The sequence below is a fragment of the Fukomys damarensis genome, unplaced genomic scaffold (assembly GCF_012274545.1).
Source record: "Fukomys damarensis isolate Sample0158 unplaced genomic scaffold, DMR_v1.0_HiC HiC_scaffold_17, whole genome shotgun sequence".
NCBI lineage: Eukaryota > Metazoa > Chordata > Mammalia > Rodentia > Bathyergidae > Fukomys > Fukomys damarensis.
In genome coordinates this window covers 15,542,875-15,563,295 of record NW_022900929.1, presented here as the reverse complement: position 1 = coordinate 15,563,295, position 20,421 = coordinate 15,542,875, and the positions used below count along the sequence as shown (strand labels likewise).

General features: G+C 40.3%; 1 long non-coding RNA gene across 8 annotated transcripts in view; it reads left to right on the top strand.

The window, feature by feature from the left end:
* LOC104874207 overlaps nucleotides 1–20,421 on the top strand; it is a 48,792-nt gene that overhangs the window by 1,990 nt on the left and 26,381 nt on the right. For 7 of the 8 annotated variants that reach the window (XR_004517682.1, XR_004517681.1, XR_004517678.1 and 4 more), the window contains exons 2-4: nucleotides 1,500–1,566; nucleotides 7,062–7,160; nucleotides 10,171–10,246. This is a non-coding gene — a long non-coding RNA (uncharacterized LOC104874207). Of the gene's footprint in view, nucleotides 1–1,499; nucleotides 1,567–7,061; nucleotides 7,161–10,170; nucleotides 10,247–10,393; nucleotides 13,293–20,421 lie in introns of those variants that run through there. The other variant, XR_783686.3, reaches the window with a different exon arrangement.

Here is a 20,421-nt window from a genome sequence, read left to right as displayed (position 1 = left end):
GTAGAAGCCTTGGACAATTTTTGTTCAACCTAAATCCATTTTGCCTTACTTGTTTTGGTCTAAGAGAACTTATTTTGCATAATATCTTATGTTTGTATATTTACTTTTGGCAGGGAGGGAAAAATGGACTGGAGGTAGGGTCTTGCTTACTATCAGATTCTCAGACAGTTGCCCTAAAAAGTTATAGACCTCTGTTAGGAAATGCCAACATATGACTAATGCCTGAAGTGAGACTACATCTAGAACTTCTAGTACTTTATCTCCCATCTCCATTGTACCACATTTTAATATTAGAAATGAGATTTTATGTTGTACTGATCCACATCTGAAGTACCCTGAGGTTTGCCCAGGTTGGAGTGCTGACACTTTCTTAAGACATCAGAGCTCCATTAGCTTTACAACTAGTGTTTGTAGAAACTCCAATAGGTTTAGTAAGAATATGTAAGGACAAATTAGGACCGTTTCTGACTTCAGAATACTTAAAAGATGACTGGAGACGAATGTCATATAGAAAAATCTAATAACATAGACAAATCTTTTGTGTAGGCAAGTGAGAAGAGAGAAAAGGAAAGATAATGTAGAACAATGTGGCTCCACATTTTTCAGACTTTAATTGTGTTCTATAAAAGATTACTGAACAATGAAAAGTATTTCTGAGGCATCTTTGTGGATGAGTTGACAAAAGCAGGTGAACAGGGGCATGCTTGATAATAGAGGCTTACCTGAGGGCTTTCTGACTGCCTTCATTTTTCGTGGTGATACATCATTTTTTAGTAGTAGTACAATGAAATAACCGTGTATTCTTTTATGTCTTGAGATGTGCCTGCTTCACTTTATTTGTTGTTTTCATTAGTCCTATGACCATGTCATAATTTTTAGTGGCTTACCCAAGCCCAAGTGGTTTGTCTTTTGATCTGATCCTAATTGTAATTTTACTGTTGAATTAAGTATAACATGGCTATAACAAACAGATACTTTCTGAATAAATCCATTATTACTGATGACCATTGTTGTTTAAAAAGCAGTTTATAATTTAAACTGTGCTCCCCCTTATATAAAATAGCATACAGCTGCCCTGTGAGGTAAGTGAGTTCAGTGTCCTCATTTCACAGAGGAGGAAGCAGACTCTCCTAGGTAAAGTGTTTGACTCTTTATCATACAACTAGTGAGGGGTAAAAAGAGTCAACTCTAGTAAGGCCTATTGACGCATTAGTTTTGATATTCTCCCTCTAGCATGCCTTCGTCCTTTACTTCCCATGATGTTATCTTTAAGTCTATTAGTAGCTCTAAAAATAATCCCTGGTTTTTGCCACGGCAAATAGGGCATTGTTCAGAGGTATACATAAAGGCATTTAGATCCAATCTTTAGGATTGTCTGTACTCCTTTGAACTATTTGTAAGGTTTTTTTTTTTCTTTTGTTGTTGTTAGTATGTGTGTTTTGGCTATCGTTTTTAAAATCAATGCTACCAATTAAAATTTAAACTGTTGATGTTTACAGTATGTGACACTTAAAGAGATGCCTGCCATGCTTGTTTTCAAAGATGAAACTTACTTTGTTTATGATGGTAAGTTCCACAGTTTTAATTCCTATAAAATATTTTAAAATTAATATCTGTATCTTTTATAGCAGGAGTTTATAAAAGATTTAGTAAGTGCTGCTACTGCTTATCTACTACTGCTTATAGTTCTCTTCACTTGAATGACTGCAATTTTATTTTAACCCTTCAACTTTAGTTTTTCCATCTAGTATACTTTTAATCTGAATTTTGCTTATAATGAGGTGTGGGGTTTTTTTGGGGGGGATCAAATTATTTGCCTTTCTTACATGTGATTTATACATTTTTCTTAAAATATTCAGAATTAATTTTTTAAAATTTGACATTTCAGACACCCAAAATGATGAATAAAACACCTTCAATAATGTAAGGTCCATTTACCTTTCTCTAGCTGCATCGCTTTCTCCCTGTCACAAACCAGTTCATTGAAGCAACTCCTTGATCATTTTTTAAGATTTTTACTTTGATAACAAATGTATATCTTAAGGGAATAACATAATAAAATCCTAAATGTCTATCACTGAAGTTAAATATTTACCAAGATCTTACTTAACCACACTTGCTTCTGTCCTTTTTTGAAATATTTTACGGCAAATCCCATAGTGTTTTGTCACTACCTACCCATATGTGCTTCATTATAACTCTCTTTAAAAATGTGGACTTTGTTTTTTAGATAACTGTGACCTACTTTAATACCTAAGATAATTAATAACTCCCTAACATCTTCAGGTATCTACTCTCCTGGTTCCCAGACTGTACCCCAGGGCAGTACATCAAAGTTACAGGGACACCAGGAGATATTTTAAGTTTCAAAGGAAATAGTGAAACTTGGCATCTGTTGGACACCACATAACTATTCAAAGGTGAAAGTGAATGTTAAGTCCCACCTAGCATTAGTCTTAGTAACATTTGAAGTTACAAATTAGTGAAAAATTCGGTTTCTTGTTCTCACTAGCCAGTAATAAAGCTTATGGTTACTATGTTGGAGTGTACAGATGGGGAACATTCCATTCACTTGAGGAATATTCTTGAGTACAGTTCTTTTTCTCCTCAAATTCCATATAATGGAAAGGAAATAGGAACTAGTTGAGAGCCATTAAACTTGAATTACTTATATCAGATGAACAGAAGAACGTTTGATTGCTTTGTTTAAGTAAAAACATTTTGATTGCTTTGTTTTAGTAAAAGGAGCATTTTTATTTATTTTGATAGTTGTGAAACTTAAGCATTTCTAATATTCATGGTCTTTAAATATTTGAACCAAAGTTAATTTCATGCTACAGATTAGTAACTACGTTTTATAGTCATTATTTAGTGGATATACTGTGTACTTCATATTGTCATTTTATTCTCACAGTAATCTGAGAAAATAATAAGGCAGATAAATTTTTATAAAGGAGATAACTGAAAATATTAGATAAGGAGTCATGAATAATAGGCTTACTCATTTATTCATTTTTTTTTCTCTTAAATTCTTTGTTGGTACATTTTAGTACACAGTACATTTATATTTATCATTGAGAACTTGTACCATTACATCATGTATCTTGGTTCTTATTTTTGACCCTTTCCTCTTCTCTCCCTTCAACCCCTCCACCTTCCCTGCCTGCTTGAAATTTTCATAGACCAGAGGCTTTACTTTGAATGTTTATTTTAACACTTAAATTGTTAATTATTTTGGAAGCATTTCAGTAAAGGCACAGGATGGTAGAGATAGTATATTTTCTACTGAGTTTCAAGTTTGTCACTTTCTATATTTAGAGAACTTGTTCTTGACATGGTGTGAATATTGTATACCAAAAATCAACTTTGTCAAGTTTTATGTTTATTTTTCTAATTGGAAAGTCAAAACCCATAAATACTTTTAGATTTCCATTACATTAATGATTTTATAGGCTTGGTAATTTGAAAATAATATCATGTCTTTCAAAAAATCAGGATTTAGTGGCTGGGGATTTAGCTCAGTGGTGCTGCTTTCAGCCTCACAAACAAAAGGTCCTGAGTTCAATCCCGGTACCAAAAAAAGAGTCTTTCAAAGAAAACTCGGGATTTGTTAAGTATATATATCAACTCCCCAGAATGACTGGAATCACTTTGTACCATAAACATGTACTAATAAGAAAGGAAGAGGTCAGTGTGATCCAGTCTTCAACCAGACACATCTGTAGTCTTTAAAGACATTCATTTTCCATTGGTTTCTTTTCATGGAACCTAGTAATTTTTAAAAAATACTTTAGCATTATATTTCTAATCAGATATTTCTTTTAAATGCTTCATTTTTGTGTGCTTTGCAAAGAAATGTTTGATTTTGAAAAAAGCTAATGTACTATGGATTTATATGTGTGAATAAGTTGTATATAAGAGAAAAAGTTAAAAATTGTCTTAGTTACTTGCTAATTGCTAGACAAAATACCTGATAACCCACAAGTTAAAGGAGGAAGTGTTTTATTTTGGCTCACAGTTTATAGAAGTTTTAGTCTGTAGCTGGCTGATTTCAAGGTAGAGTAGCATAACAAAGTGGCTTGATGGAAGAGATACAGGTTGAGAAGGCATGTCAGATAGGTACCAGAGAGTAATCGAAAGAGGAAGAAGGGATATGTTCCCTTCCAAGCCATTCCCCCAGTGACCCAACTCCTCTAACTAGTTTAGCCTCCCAAATCACAGTTAGCTATGAACTCATAAGTGGGCCAACCACTGATAAGTGTCAAGCCCCCATGATCCAGTCACCTTCCAAAGCCCTACCTATGAGTGTGTGAGACTTTGGGGGTACATGTAGATATAAACCATAACATTAAGGAAAAAAATGTCATAAGATAAAGAAAAGCAAAGATACTGTAATATTATCCATGGTATCATTATCTAGGTAAATCCTTCAATCTGGTTTAGCTATTATTTTATTACTTTGTCACTACTTTTTCACACTTTAATTTTCACAAAGTTGTCATACTATAATTTAATAATTTCTAACAATTAAAAAAAAAATTTGTAAATCATTTTTCTGAATTTGTACCAATATCTGTTGTTTCTTATTTAGGATACTTCAGTTAGATTCTTTGAAATTTTTTCTTGCTATTTTTAATGATGTTATAGTAAAGATTTGCTTTACATATTAATTCATATATATATGTTTCATTGGGCATAATGGCAATTTTGAGTTAAAGGAGCATATGAAGGGAATACAAAGTATCTATTCTTTAGAAGTATATCTGTTGATGAATTATTTATTTTAATTTTATCAGTTTTATTATTAAACTGAATACTTAAAAGGAAAAATATTAAAAATTAAGAATTAAAAATTAAGTATTATAAAAAAGCATTACAGTTTTCAACAAGGACTTTTTTTTTGTTTTCAAAGTCTAAAAAATAACAAATAATTCCAACGTGAACTACAGTGAAAATACTGATAGAACTCTACAACAAAAACAGTGTTTACTTCAGTTATCACACCTAAGGTATTCTTCACACAAGTCAGCAGCACGTTCCATATACACTTCTGGCTTACACTGACAGCAAATGTCCTTTGCTTTCTTGTCTTCTTTGTAGAACATACTTGACATCTCATTGATCTTGCTGTTTTGTCAGGATGCTCTTACTATATTACACAATATGAAGTTAACAGGAGCATAAAAATAAAGTATTCTTAATATGTATTGTGTGTTTAGAATAAACATCAACATTTTCACATCAGCTGTGTACTTGCTTATAGAAACTAAAAGATAATATCAGAAATAAATACTTACGTGATCTACAATGTAAATACGAATAAAAGTCCACCACACCACAGAAATAATCTTTACTTCAATTGTCACAACCAAGGCAGTCTTCACACATGAAAACTGCATGTTCCGTGCACAGGTATCGTTTACATTGATAGCATTTATGTTCTGTTTTCCTGTCCTTTTTTGTAGGGCACAACTAATATCTTTTTAGTTTTCCTGTCACAGTAGGTCTTTGTGATGTTGCACCTATTCTGTGAGCTCACCAGTGTGCTCTACATTTTTTAGCATAGTTCTCTGGCCAAAAACATTTTGTTTTTTTCCGTTGTAAGTGATCTCTTATGAGTTTCAGTCCCAGTTCTCTAAGAACATTTTTTTGTGGTATTTTGTACTTGTAATTTTCTTTGTAAATATCGAACACTTCATGCCACACATGTTTAGGATCAAGTAAAACACAACCATTGGCCATTTGAGTAACAACCATTTGAGTAACATAGTTGTTGCATAACTAATTAACAACATTTACTCCTCTTTTGGTTTGTTATAAAAAGTTACTATCTTACCCTTCAGTTTCATCAAGAATTTTTTGTCAGTTTTTCCATCGTGGTACAATGTTGACATCAGTACCAGTTTCTTGTTGTTGTTGTTTGTTTTGTCATTTACGAGGCCAGTGTTAACATCTTTCTGAAATCCAGTGATTGTACTATACCATTCTCTGTTTTGAAATTTCATTGGAATTTCTATTTCATTCTTGCATGCAATTCCTACCTGGTCAACTTATGCTATGTTAGTAAATGTAACATTAATCAAAAACTGACTGGTAAACCAATCGTCAAATGTCACATTCTGATTAGTTTAGGAGATGGGAGCAACAGGTCTGTTCACAACATCATTTGATTCATTGCTATACTAGTAAAGACCTGCTGGATGAATTCCAGGATAAATTTCTCAGTTGAAAGTATATGTCTTTCCATGTAGCACGACATACATTTTATACCATATTTTGAAGGCTTTTTTGGCATATACTGCCTAAAGCCTCAATAACCAGGGTTTTCCTGTGCCATTGTAATGAACTGGGCTACTTCTACCAGAAAAATTAAAAAAAAACAAAAAACAAAAAACTTTTTAAAAACAAATCTTAAATGCAAGAAATTCAACAATGAGCGTTTCATGGGTAAAATTCACCTGTTACTGCTTTGGAGTTCCTGCACACCTTGCCATTCATCTGCCAAGTGGGTGAATCAACAGATAGGTTCCTGGTTTCCTCAGGCAGCTAATTGTGCCACACTTGGATTCCATTATGGCAAATTAGATGTTTGCAGAAGAGAAGAATGATAGTGGTATATTTTACCCACTATGATGCTCAGTGATAAATATGTAATGCACGGAGCATTATGTGGGTAAAATTTCGATTTGTCACTTTTGCACAGGTGTACACACCTTGCCATTCATCACACCAACTGGGTGAACAGAAAGATTACTTTCTGTGTCCTTCAGGTGCAGCTCCTGAAGTACACAGAGGCTACCATTATGTTGAAGTATATAATTTCATTAGAAAAGTATGGAATATGTTATGGTAACCCACAATAATGCCCATTAATTAAAATAAACTTCTAAAATTAAAATGTTTTATTCTTAGGATTTAAGATTATCCTATATTAGGTATTTTATACATATTATCATGTTAAAATATAACCATCTTAAAGTTATATCTTAACATCTGCTATGATAAATATGATAACCATAGGACTTACAGTCCTAATTAATTCACTTTGTTTTGTATTTAAGAGTTTGAAGATGGTGATCTGTCAGCATGGATCAGTAGGGAAAGGTTTCAGAATTATCTTACTATGGATGGCTTCCTCTTATATGAACTTGGAGACACAGGTAACGAGCTTATGTTCAACTCCTAATACTTCACAGAATTTTCTTTTGATTACTTAAATCTGTTTCTGTAGGAAATGGATCTTAAGCTTTTATTTCATTATTAAAGGAGACACGAATTCTAGTTGTTCTTTATAAGGATAGAGAATGTTATTAACAAAAACTAATTGATGTATATGGGTCAAAGCTTAGCTGAAGAGAGAATTTACTAATAGAACTGATGGTGAGAAGGAAGGCAAGGAGCTTCAATAATAAGAGAAAGAGAAAAATTTGTGCACCAAGAAGCTATCCACTGATGGCTGATTTTGTAATAGGAATTGAAATTCAGCCGCTCACAACATAATACCTGTTTTTACTCGGGAGTAAATTGAATCAATTGGTAGTTTCTTAAAGTTACATGATTAAAAACGCAGATATGAACATGATTATAAAAGTAGAAGGTATAAGAAGTCAGTTATTCGATTTCCTTCTAATTTATGCTAACCACTGCTTTTTGCTGTATCAAAGGGACTTCCTTTTGGTACATTCTTATGGCAGTTTTGCTAGGATGTTGAAGAATTCCGTGACTATATGTAACATGAGGTGTGAAGAGTGGGCTCAGGATATCAATGGTCTCCCTTTAGAGATGAGGGAGAGTCCTAGAGACCTTGAAGCACAGGCCCAAGGAGTGTGTATGACTGTCCAGGGCACACCAAGGAGTCACACAGAAGATACCCAGATGAGCGGAGACCAAGCCAAAAGTGCAGGGCTGGTAGGCTCTGGGATGTTTGGGGACTGAGTTGCTTCAGGAGAGCTGTGACCACTGAGCCTGGGTCTGCTGGATGAGTCAGAAGCCTGGGCCAGGCTGATGCAGGGACTCCTTCCCTGGCCTTCTGCTGTCTCCAGTCGGTCTGGCTGTCTCAGAGCCACAGATCTTACTTCCGTTTTCGTATTGACCTCCTCACGCAGCACAAGCCTGAGCTGCACCCACAGGTGCTACTGGACTCTAGTCTCTCAACGCAGGTGCAGGGAGTGTGAAGTGAGCAGTGGCATCTTATTTCTCTGGGCTAGCAGCATCGTGTACCCTCTCACTAATCTCTCTCTATCCCCACCTCTGCCCCTGCCTTGCTAACTATAGTATACTGTTCACTCCTATGGAATCAGTCTTTACCTCTATGTATGAGTGAGGTTATGCAGTATTCATCTGCAGGGTGCGTTCCCGTCGCTGAATCTGAGCTGGGTGTGACTGGGTTTAGCGGTGGAAAGTAGCAGAGCTGTACAGATGCCAGCTTTGGCAGCAGCCTTTAAGAGGGTTGACAGCTTCCAATTTCACTGCCCCAGAACTGGCCATGATGACATAAGGAAGGGGATCCTCTTAGACAGGACATGTGACCAGGCCCTGAGACAGATGTGCCACATGAGTAAAGTCCACATGAAAAGGACTGAATCCACCAGCCAACAGCCAGCACCAAGTCACCGGTCCCCAAGAGAGTCCTCCTGGTGCCTGGCCACTTCCTAGCCTCCTTCTGGATGGGCCTGTGTGCGTGTACAACAGAGAAACCTAAGCCAAAACACAGATCATGAGATGATAAATGGGACTGTTTATTCCACTGAACTGTGGAGTGGATTACCTACCACACAGCAGAAGATGATTGACAGGCTTGTCTGGTCCCACCTGGCAGCCTCTGCTGATGGTCGTCTTCCTCAGCTGACTGGTAGCTGACCTGCATTGCCATGATGAGTCCACGGTGATGGCGTTTTATCCCTTTCCAGGGCAACCCCGTGGTCTGCAGTGTGGCCACTTCTTCCCTCAGATGGCATGGGCTCTCACCGTGGGCCCTTGGCCGGGTCCTGGGAAAGGTGGTGACATAGGTGAGGGCTGCAGATGGGGCTTTGATGTCAGGCTGAGATCCAAGCCCTACCCTGCAGCTTTCCAGCTGCTGAGAGCCCACCGAGTTATTTACATCTCTTTTGCAAAGCAAGGATCTCCCTGGCTGGTGATTGGATTGAAAATGATCAAAATGAAACCCCCCTTCCCCATTTTCCTAGATGAGGCTTTGCTGCACTATCACAGAATGTGGTGTTGCTGGCCAGCCATGGGGAGGACTGGACCTGTTCTGGGGACCTGGGACTTGGAGAGCCGGCCCTATAGGAAGTTCTTTCAAGGGCTTTGTTGTAGCAACAAGCAAACAATGAGCAGCCCACGCACAGCACAGGAAAGTCCTTCTCTCTGCCCAAGAGGGGTCTGTCTGCTGAACGCCAGGACGGTGACACAGATTTCAGAGCACGTCTCTCTGCCCCTGTGCACACCCACAGAATGGATTCCCAGTTTACCGTGCACTTTGGGGAGTGGGCAAAGAAAGGAAGCTCTCCACTCATTTGTTCATCCCGGCCTCTTCACTGCCTTGAAGCCTTGTATTTACCTTAATAAAACCAGAGCCGTGCAGGAAGAGGCTGCGGGGGTGATGACAACCTAGTGAGTGCTGGCTGTAGTTCAGGGTCCAGCGGTGGGGATGATCCAGTGGACTGTCTTGTGCGAAAGCCGATCCAGCCCCGCGTTCAGGTGGAGGCGGGTGTAGATAGGCTTCACTTCACCAGACAGACACGGGTTAGGAGGCGCCGAATGAGGCCAAGCCGCTGCCCTTGAGGGGGGTCTCTGGGGGTGAGCAGCTCGTGCCCGCTGGTCTGGCAGTTGGGGCTCCATGCACGGTCAGCTGGCTGTTGTTGCAGATGCCACCTCTGAGTGGGCCAGGTGATGAAGCTCCCTGTGCTCCGGGGTGGGGTTGGAAGCTGGATATCACTGGCCGCATCCATCCAGGCACTTTCCTCGAAAGCTTCGTTAGAGGGAAGTAACACATGTTGCTAGAAGAATAAAAACTTGGAGTCAATCATGAGTACATTCACTTGGTAGATTCATGATGTCCAAGTTCAAATGCGGAAAAAAGCATTTACTGAGGGTGAAAGACACTGGTTTTAACCATTTTACTCCTGATAATAAAACCTTAAATTTTGTATCAATTTGTGGTCACTTCAGGATGAAGACTCCCTTGCTGCTAAATGCTGAGCCAGGTGTCAACAAGAAGGGTACAGCACACTCTTATGTCACCAAGGTTAGTAAAGCAACAGAGGAGACATATGCCAGATTTCTAGACACCGGGAGGCTCGTACTCAGAGACCTGTTCCTGCCTTAGGCCTGAGGGAAGAAAGAAGAAAGCACTTGGTGTGCAATGGTACAGCCTTGCTCCCTCATTTTGCAGATGCTATGGCATACACATCATCTCATTAACAACTACAGAAGCTGTGCTACTGAGGCTGTCAGGGGCTTGAGTGCACACAGCTCATAGCTGACAGACCAGAGTCAGAAATATGCTCATTGATTCGAATCCGGCCTTAACTGTATTTTACTCTGCATGGTGGAGGGAAGACAAGCAAAGGTTTGACACCCAACTCAAGTGTATAACATCGTGAGAGATATAGGGTGCTATCATTTCAAAGTCTCTGAATTTTCATCTAAAAAGCAGGAGAAATAGCACAGAGCAAGCAGGATGGGGCACCAGAGTCAGCCTGATCTTCCCGAGGGCTTCCCAGGCCGGGCTGGCAGAGGACATTGCAGAGGACGCTTGGGGGCTGTTCTGCTGTGCGGTGACCAGCTCGTGCCGGGGTGGAGTAGAACTCTGGGGCTGGGAAGGAGAAATGCACCCCATGGAGGAGAGTGGGGCCTTGATCCCCCACTTTTTACTGAGTCTGAGGCTGCTTTATCTGCACACTGGGTACCTACCCTAGATGACTGTGTAGTCACTGAGTGCCCGGTGATAAGAAAGCTAGTGTGTATAAATTATTATAGATTGGGTAATTTGTTATATAATAATCATTCATTATTTTTGGCCATAAAATCCAAAATCATTACCAGAAGATCAAAGTTATGGATGGCCAGGGAGGTAAATTTCCCTTTTCCACCCAGTGGTGCCATTGCTATTGAATTATACAGAGGCGTTTTACTTTGATGGTTAAAATTTGGCCACTTTATTTGTTGCTGAAAAATTTTAAGATTGGATCCACTAAAGAGGTAGCTATCATAGCATGTTTGTTATACAATTTATAAAAATAATTCCCATAAATTTATCTGAAACAAACTCATCAAAGGTGCTAATCCACGTGAGGCAGACCTACCTGAATGCCTGCAATCCTAGCACTTGGTGTGGCTGACACAGGAGGACTGCCCTGAGTTCATGTTCAGCCCAGCTACCTAGTGAGTTTAAGGCCATACTAGACTATGTAGTGAGACCTTATCTCAAAAATCCAACCAAACAAATAAAAAACACACTGTGTCAGCTCACTGGCATGGCTGATAGTGTGTGCTACAGGTAGGAGGACACAGGGGTGATGTCACAGGATCCTAGGCTCCTGGCCAGACCGAGCCATGGAAACCCACAAAAAGGACAGTCACTTCCTTCCTTCCTCTGAGCATCATTCCACTCCTTTTCACAGCCACAGAAAATCACTTGATTGTTATTTACAATCTGGGTTCTCCATGTTGCTTGGAACCGGGCCTCCAAGAGAGAATGACCCTGTATCTCCCCCTACTTACCAGACTCCTGCACTTTCTAGGACATTCAGGTGTGCATGCTCCACATTGGCAGAGCTTTAAAATGACAAATTGTTGGGAGAGAAATTATAGGTCTTTGAGATGATTTTTTATCTACAGCTTTCATGGTTTGTTCCAGACACATCTTTCAGTGTTGCTATCATTTTTCTTGTTTCATAAATATGATAATGTGCTTTGAAAAAACACTATTAGAAAATAAAAAGCCATTTTTGACAATTGGGGAACTGTGAAGGATTAAAATTACCTTATACTTTTGTGCTTGACATCCATTAAGCTTGTTTAAGGAGGTGGATCAGAATAAAAACTGTTAGGCCAACTCAGCAGGTTTGGGAGGTATTTACAAAATATTCTGGAAGAGATTTTGTGTCTATAATAGATCCATATCTTAAGGGAAAAATAGGTAATCCAAGCTTTACTCTCATGCATGGTTTTGATGATTAAACTAAGAAAAAACGGTAAACCTAATTATAGGCCTTTGAAGTTTGCTGACCCAGAACTGAAAATACCCAACCCTCCTTCAGTTCTTAAATTTAAATAGCATGATCTCCTTATGTTACAAAGTTTAATATAAAATACTGTAGGGTGGGAGGAGCGCGAGTGAAGTCCAAAGGAAGTTCATGTAACTTTCAAGCCCTTTGCGGCCTTACCTGTCAGATCCCGGGAGAGGAGAGCTGAGATTTGTCCCATGTGAAGAGGGACCTAGGGAGATACAACCTGTTCCAATTCCCACCCTCTAGAAAAATAAGCAGCAGTGGTTGTTGGTGTAGCTTTTTTTCTTCTTTGTTTTAGAACTATTTGTGGACAGGTTGGCTTCTTGAAAATTTTACCACAATTCCAAAACACACAGAGTTTTGAAATAGTGGGATCCTGTGAGGAATTGGAAGTTTTAGGGCAAATCATATCACCCTAGTCTCAATATTATCATCTAATAAACAGAAATGATCATAACACCTCCTTAACTCGCTTTGAAAACTGCATTGGATTTTAACAGTTATTGTTATTATTATTATTATCATTACTGTGAGGTGTTGATGGCAGGAGGGTCCAAATCTGTCTGACAGAGATATAAGCAGTGCATGAGCTGGTACGTTAAAGTATGCAACTGATATAAAACATTTCTGTGTAGATTTCTGGGGTGATGGAGGATGGTTTGGACTTATCATTCACAAAAATTAAGAGTTCTTTTTATTTCACCCTAAGAATGAATTTTGGATTGGACCTAGCAGATCTTAATAGGTGTTTATCTTGTTCTATTTTTTGCTATTATAAAAATACTGTGATGAATATCCCTATTTGTACATCTTTGTGTCCAAGTACAAGTTACTTTGCACATTTATGGACACTGAATTACTCATATGAGCAGATAAAACTTGTAAATTTCAATGGATAATGTGAAATGCCCATTCAGAATATTGAGCCCAGTTTATTTTTTCACCAACAAAGAAAGTATTTCTTCACATTTACTATATAATATGTTAAGTTTTACTATATATTAAGTTTTAATTTTTTGTGTCTACTAGGTTAAAAAAAATTTTTTTTTGGTACTCAGAATTGAACTCAGGACCTTGCTCTTGTGAGGCAGATATGGTTAAATCCTAACCCAGTAAAATTATTTTCCAATTGTTTTAATTTAAAATTCTATGACAATAAAGAGGTTTTTTTTTACACACACGTATATATGTATATATGTGTGTGTGTATATATATATATATATATATATATATATATATACACGCACACATAGTTCTTTTATTGAGTTTATTGGTACATTTTAGGTATACAGTACAATTACATTCATTATTGGGATCTGGTACCTTTACATGACAGGTCTTGTTTCTTATTTTTTTCCCCTTGTCACTGCACTCCCTTCACCCCCTCCTCTCTTCCCCATTTACAAACACTTTATTTCCATTTTCTCATATTTTTTTTCTTTTCCCTTATTACCTTTCCCTACCCTTCCCACTTTCCCTACACCTTTAGCCCTTTTCTTCCTATTTCACATGGTCAATTATCTCATCAGGATCTTATGTACTATTATAGTTTTTCACACCAGAGAAACTATTTGGTATTTACATGTGTGATTTATGTATTTCACTTGAGTATATCCTCAATATGTATCCATTTTCCTATGAATGAATCTAATTTCTCATTCTTTATGGCTGAGTAGTATTCCATTTAATAGAAAAACCACATCTTTATCCAGTTTCCAACTGATTGGCAAATGGGCTGTTTCCAAGTTTTGGCTATTACAAACTGTGTTGCTATAAACGTAGGTGTGCATATATCACTGTGGTATGATTCTTTTAATTCTTTTAGAAAGATACCCAGCAGAGGGATGGCTGGGTCAAATGGAACCTCTAGTCCCAGCTCTTTGAGGTATCTCTGTATTGATTTCCATAGTGGTTGCACCAGTCTGCACTCCCACCAACAATGGAGAAAGAGCAAGATGACACGTGAACACAGGTAGATTAAAAATAACGAGGTTTTTATATACATAATATGGAAAAATATAAGATGCATAAGGGCTATGAGGCAAACAGACGAGGAAGAGAAGAGAGTGGTAGGTTTAAGGCAAGGACTAAGCCTGAAAAACTGGACAGAGGTTTGGAACACAAGTTCACTGTCGGGCCAGGGAGAGGTGGCAGAGGATTCTATAATGCTCCTCTACTTCCCCCAAGGGTGTCAGCTACTTGAAACTGGAGGAGACTGAAAGATGGGATATATCTATGGAGAAGTGTCCATAGCTTCCAAATCAGATGGTGCCTGGGCTGCCACAGAGGGTAGACTGACCGGTGCTGATGGAACTACAGGGTTCCTCAGAGAGGAGGAGCTGGCATACTGATGCCCACCTGAGGTCCCCAAAGTGGGGTGATTTGTAGCTGCTGGGTCTGATGGTTGGTATGAAGTTGTCCATGGATCCTGCACTGCATGGGCTTGAGAATTGGCAGTGGCAGTGGCAATGTTGCCACTTGGCAGAGGATTCCTGGGACCAGGAGGTGCACTGTCAGGTGCGCTGTAGCTGTTCACAGAGGAGGGCAGAGGCTGTAAGATGATACACTGGGAAGGTGGGGTGATGTGCATAGCTTCTGAGTAAGATGGTGGGTTGACTGTACCATAAAGTAGGGTGATAGCTGGTGATGGAACTACAGGGCTCCGCAGAGTGGAGGAGCTGGCATGTTGGTGCCCATGTGGGCTCCCCAAAGTGGGTCTAGTTGTGGCTGCTGGATTTGATGGTTGGTATAAAGGTCCCCCAGATCCTTGCACTGCATGGGTGTGGGAAGTGGCAAGGGCTTGAATCCAGCCAGTACTGTCACTTGACTGTGGGTTCCTGGGACCATGAGTTGCCCTGTCAGATGGGCTGCAGTTGATTTTCGAAACTGGAGGGGAATGGAAGAGGACGGAATGGGAAGGTGGCGTGGTGTCCATAGCGTCCAAGTCAGAGGCAGCCCTAGATTGTGATAATTCACTGGCTTTGCCCATTAACATGTCACATGTAGGGTCTGTGACAGGCAGGACAAGTAGAGGTGCCCTGCGGAGATGGGCTAATTGTTCTCCCTCAAGGGTCCCAGGAAATTTGAGAGGTGCAGGGACAGGAGGGTTGGGGAGGAGAGAATTGGAAGGTGCAGTAGAGCTGGGAATTGTAGGTGTTACTTGCCCATCTCTGTTGGGTATGGGGAAAGGCAAAGGGACAGATAGCGTGGGGGACCCAGCAGCTTTCTGTGTTGGGGCAGAGCTAGTAGGAATACTGGGGACCAACATGGTATCACTGGGATGGTGTAGGGTGTCTGCTGTCCCTGTGGCAGGTTGGGGGAAAGAAGGTGCAGGCTTAGGTGCAGTGCCATCTGTTACCTCCTCTGATTTCTTGTCCAATCCCTCTGTTTTCTCCAATGTCTTACTGTGCTCGCCACTCCTCCTCCACTTCCTCCTCCTCCTGCTCCCCCGCGGGCTGTCCAGGTGTTCTGTGGGAGTCCAACGAGGGCGCTTGGGAGGTGGGGGGAGCTCACCCTTATCCCACAGTTGTTGCCTCAGCAGTGGCAGGGCTGTGGGCATCCGTGCTTTCCTCTTGCCAGGCCTGTGATTCCCAGTTCTGGGTGGTAGAGAGGAGCCTGCTGGTATGACTGGAGCCTTTTCACTCATTGCCTCCTTCCCTGCCTCTTGGGAGCCTGGAGAGCAGGCCTGATGGTGTCCATTCAGCACTTAGTTCTGGCACTTCTGCAATGGGGAGCAGCCTGGGGCTGGGGCAGGGGCCACTGGTGTGTTAGACTGGGGTTGCTCTAGTTGGGAGTTGGGTGTGTCCTGGCTGTCAGACATCAGAGGAGACAAGTGGGCCATCTCACAGGTGTTGTTCCTGTCCTTAGGAAGGAGCTTACCCTCCTGAGGCCTGGGACTGTGGCCCAAGGTGGTTAGGTCTCCCTTGGTCTCCACAGTCCAAGGTGGTACCACAAGCCTAGGGCTAGGGGCATCCCCATCCTGATGGTCTTGCCATTTGGTTTCTTCCTGGCACCACTTCTTGTCATTGTTGTAGTCACTATCCTTCTCCATCACCACCTCTTCTTTTTCCTCCAACACCTTCTCTCCCACCACTGCCACCTCCTCCTCTTCCTCTCTCTCCTCCTTAAACTCTAACACCTCCTCCTTCATTACCTCCTCTCCCATCACTTCCCCTTCCTTCTCCTCCACCACCTCCTCCTCTTCTTCCCTGTCCTCGGGCTGCAACTGGGCTCTCTCTGTGATCCTGAGGGGAGGACCCAGATGGCTGGATGGCATGGGCCCTGCAGCCTGCTTATCAGGTTGGGCAGGAGGACGCCTGTGTCTGCACCATGGAGGAAGGATCCTTACAGTTCTGGAGAGTCCCACTGTAGAAGAGTCACCAGGTTTCATGGGTGGGTCCCCCCAGGAGACCAGCGGCAGGACGGCCTGGGCCGAGTCCAGGGCCAGCTGGCGGCTGGCGCCATTGGAGCTGGGGGACCGAGGCTGATGGTGGTGTGGCCAGAGGTTGGGGACCCTGCAGGCAGGGCGGGTAGTGTGGTCTAGGGCTGTGGGATGGCCCCATGCAGGGCTGGGCTGGGGGGTGCCACGGGCCAAGCAGTAGGGCGGGACCCGGAGCTTTCTGAAAAAGGTGTCCATCGCGGACAGAGGCGGGTAGGCAGCTCGCGTGGTTGCCAGCGCTGGGCCTCTCGCTATAGGCTTCGCCTTTATGACGTCATCCGCTGCCTATGACGCGGCGCGGCCTGAGCGGGGCCCCAGTGAATGTTCTCTCATTAGTTTGTGTCCATTTTCCCTTTACTGTAAGCAGGGCCCACCAAAAGTAGACTGAACTTGTGCTGCACCTTTTAAGTTTTCTCTTGGTTATTTTATCCATTATCCTTTCATTCTACTTTTGTTTCACAAAAACGTGTCAAAATGTTTTCTTGGTTGATGACTTCAATAGTTTATTGTTTTTATTGTTCTGCTAGTTTGGATTTTATTACACATTTAAATAGAGCTTCAGTCTGTTTTTTGAGATGAGAGTCCCTGTTGGTTCTAGAATCCAGTGTTTCTGTAGAAAAACAGTATCAACAGATGTAAACATTCAACTTCTTGAGCAACCACTAAACATGTTAGATTAATTTCAAATGGGAAAATTATCTTTATCCCATGGAGTTGACTTGAAAATTACGTAGTTCAGCGGACATAAAATGTAAAGTTTCAAGCTCTAAAAAAATCCTTTGTGTTTTCATTTTATTTCTTGATATGTCAGCTTTACCTGATAGTTATCTATGATATAATTTATGTAGTAAAATGCCTGTTACTTTACTGTTTTAAAAACCAGATCATGTTTTTCAGTAGCTCAATGGAAATGTTTGTTTGTGGAGGTTCTGGATGAAGCTGTAGACACGTCTTTCCTGACACTTATTGATTCACAGTGTGTTTGTAACTACAGTAGTCTACTGTATTCCTCCTCCCACTGTTGTTGGGGACCTACAACCAGCTAAATACTTTAAGGATTGGGAAAATATTTTATTGTAAGTATTGAATTTTTTTAGGGTTTTGTAAGTCATGTAGTTTTTGTAACTCCTCTTTTCAACAACTCCCTTAAACCATTCTTTGCTCACAGGTTGTAGGGACAGGGGTCTGTAAATGAGAAAATAAAATAAGGGCACCTTAGGTCTTCTAGCTGATTCTGTCTAGAAGGAATTAAAAGAAAAGAAAACTTCACTAGAGAAATTCCCCTGAAAAGCAAGTCCAAGACAGAGGTAGAAAAAAATAGGTAAAGAAAGTCAACAAATGGCCAAGAGACAAAAACCAAAAGCAAAACAACAACAACAAAACCCCACAACAACACACAAAAAAGCCAAAAACCAAAACCAAAACAGTTGACACACAAGAAGCTACACCCCCTTCCAATAGAGTATAGGGGAAGGGGGCAGGCTGACTAATTTAAGGCACTGTGCACTCATATCTGTGCACTAACATATACAAATAAATGTGTGTGCATTCACTCTAGAGTCACCATATTATATTATTCACTCTAGGGTCATTATAGAGTACAGTAGAGGTCCACATGCCCCCTTCCAATTCTAAACTAGTCATGAATAACTACCCTTGCGAACTACTCACTGGGTATCTTTCAAAGATAAGGCCTTAAAAGGCAGGTCAAAGACAAATAAACAGAGAAAGAAGCTGCATGTAGACCACCAGAAGAAATGATGGTAGGTGGAAGGGCCCAAAGCCAATCCATTTTCCTACAGATGAATCAAGTTTATGTCAGAGTAGTACTGCATGACAGTCATGAATAACTACCCTTGCGAACTACTCACTGGGTATCTTTCAAAGATAAGGCCTTAAAAGGCAGGTCAAAGACAAATAAACAGAGAAAGAAGCTGCATGTAGACCACCAGAAGAAATGATGGTAGGTGGAAGGGCCCAAAGCCAATCCATTTTCCTACAGATGAATCAAGTTTATGTCAGAGTAGTACTGCATGACTGTAAATACCACATTTTCTTTATTCATTCATCTGTAGATGAGTACATAGAGATGGTTCCTGAGATATAGCTATTATGAATTGTGCCGCTATAAAGCTGAGTTTTTTTTTGGTGACTGTAATATGATGTCTTAATTCTTCTGAGAAGATATCCAGAAGGGCAATAGCTGGATCAAATGGAATTTCTAGTATTAGTTTTTTGAGGACTCTCCATAATGAATTCCATAGTTAGTTGTACTACTTTACATTACCACCAACAGTGTAGAAGAGTTCCTTTGCCCTGCAGCCTAATCAGCATTTGTTATTATTTGATTTCTTGATGATGGCCATTCTTTTTGGGGTAGGTTTGGTTGTTTTAATTTGCATTTCTCTAATGTTAAACATTTCATGTACTTATTGGCTATTAGTACTTCTCCCGAGAAACTTCTACTCATTTTAGTTGCCTATTTTTTTGATTGGGTCTTTTACCTTGGGGGTCTAATTTTTCTGAGTTTTATGTGTATTTAACATATTAGTCCATAGTCTGAGGAATAGCTGGCAAAGTAGTTTTTTCTCATTGTGTAGGTTTTCTTTTCACTCTGTTGATTGTTTTTAAATTGAGGTTATTGGTACATTTTAGGTATACAGTGCAGTTACATTCATCATTGAGATCTTGTACCTTCACATGACAGGTCTTGGTTCTCATTTTTAACCCCTTGTCCCTATGTTCCCTTCACCCCCTCCCCGTCTCCCCATTTATAAACATTTTATTTCCATTTTCTCATATTTTTTTCTTTTCCCTTATTACCTGTCCCCCACCCTTCCCACTTTCACTACACCTTTAGCCCTATATTACATTGTCAATTACCTCATTAGGATCTTATGTACTATTATAGTTTTTCAAACAAGGGAAACTATTCGGTATTTACACATGTGTGACTTGTTTATTTCACTTAGGAGAATATCCTCAATATATATCCATTTTCCTATGAATGAATCGAATTTCTCATTCTTTATGGCTGAGTAGTATTCCATTTTATAGAAAATCCACAACTTCTTTATGCAGTTTCCAACAGATGGGAAAATGGGCTGTTTCCAAGTTTTAGCTATTACAAACTGTGCCACTATAAACATAGGTGCACGTATATCACTGTGGTATGATTCTTTTAATTCTTTTGGAAAGATACCAGCAGAGGGATGGCTGGGTCAAATAGAACCTCTAGCCCAAGCTCTTTCAGTTATCTCCATATTGATTTCCATTGTGGTTGCACTAGTCTGCACTCCCACCATCAATGGAGAAGGGCTCCTTTCTCCCCAAAACCCTGCCAACATTTGTTATTGGTTGATTTCTTGATAGCAGCCATTCTTTGTGGGGTGAGGTGGAATCTCCATGTTGCTTTTTTGTTTGTTTGGTTTTGTTTGGTACTGGGGATTGAACTTGGGTCCTTGCACTTGCAAGGCAGGCCACCAAACCACTGAGCTAAATCCCCAGCTCCTCAGTGTTGTTCTCATCTGCATCTCTCAAATAACCAGTGATGTGGAATATTTTTTCATATATTTACTTGCTGCTTGTATTTGTTGTCTGAGAACTGTCTGTTCATTTCAGTGCCCATTTTTGAATCACGTCTTTATATTTGGGGGGCCTGATTGTTTTGAGTTCTTTATATATTCTAGATAATAGTGCTTTGTCTGAGGAGCAGCTGGTAAAAATTTGTAGGTTGCTTCTTAGTTCTGT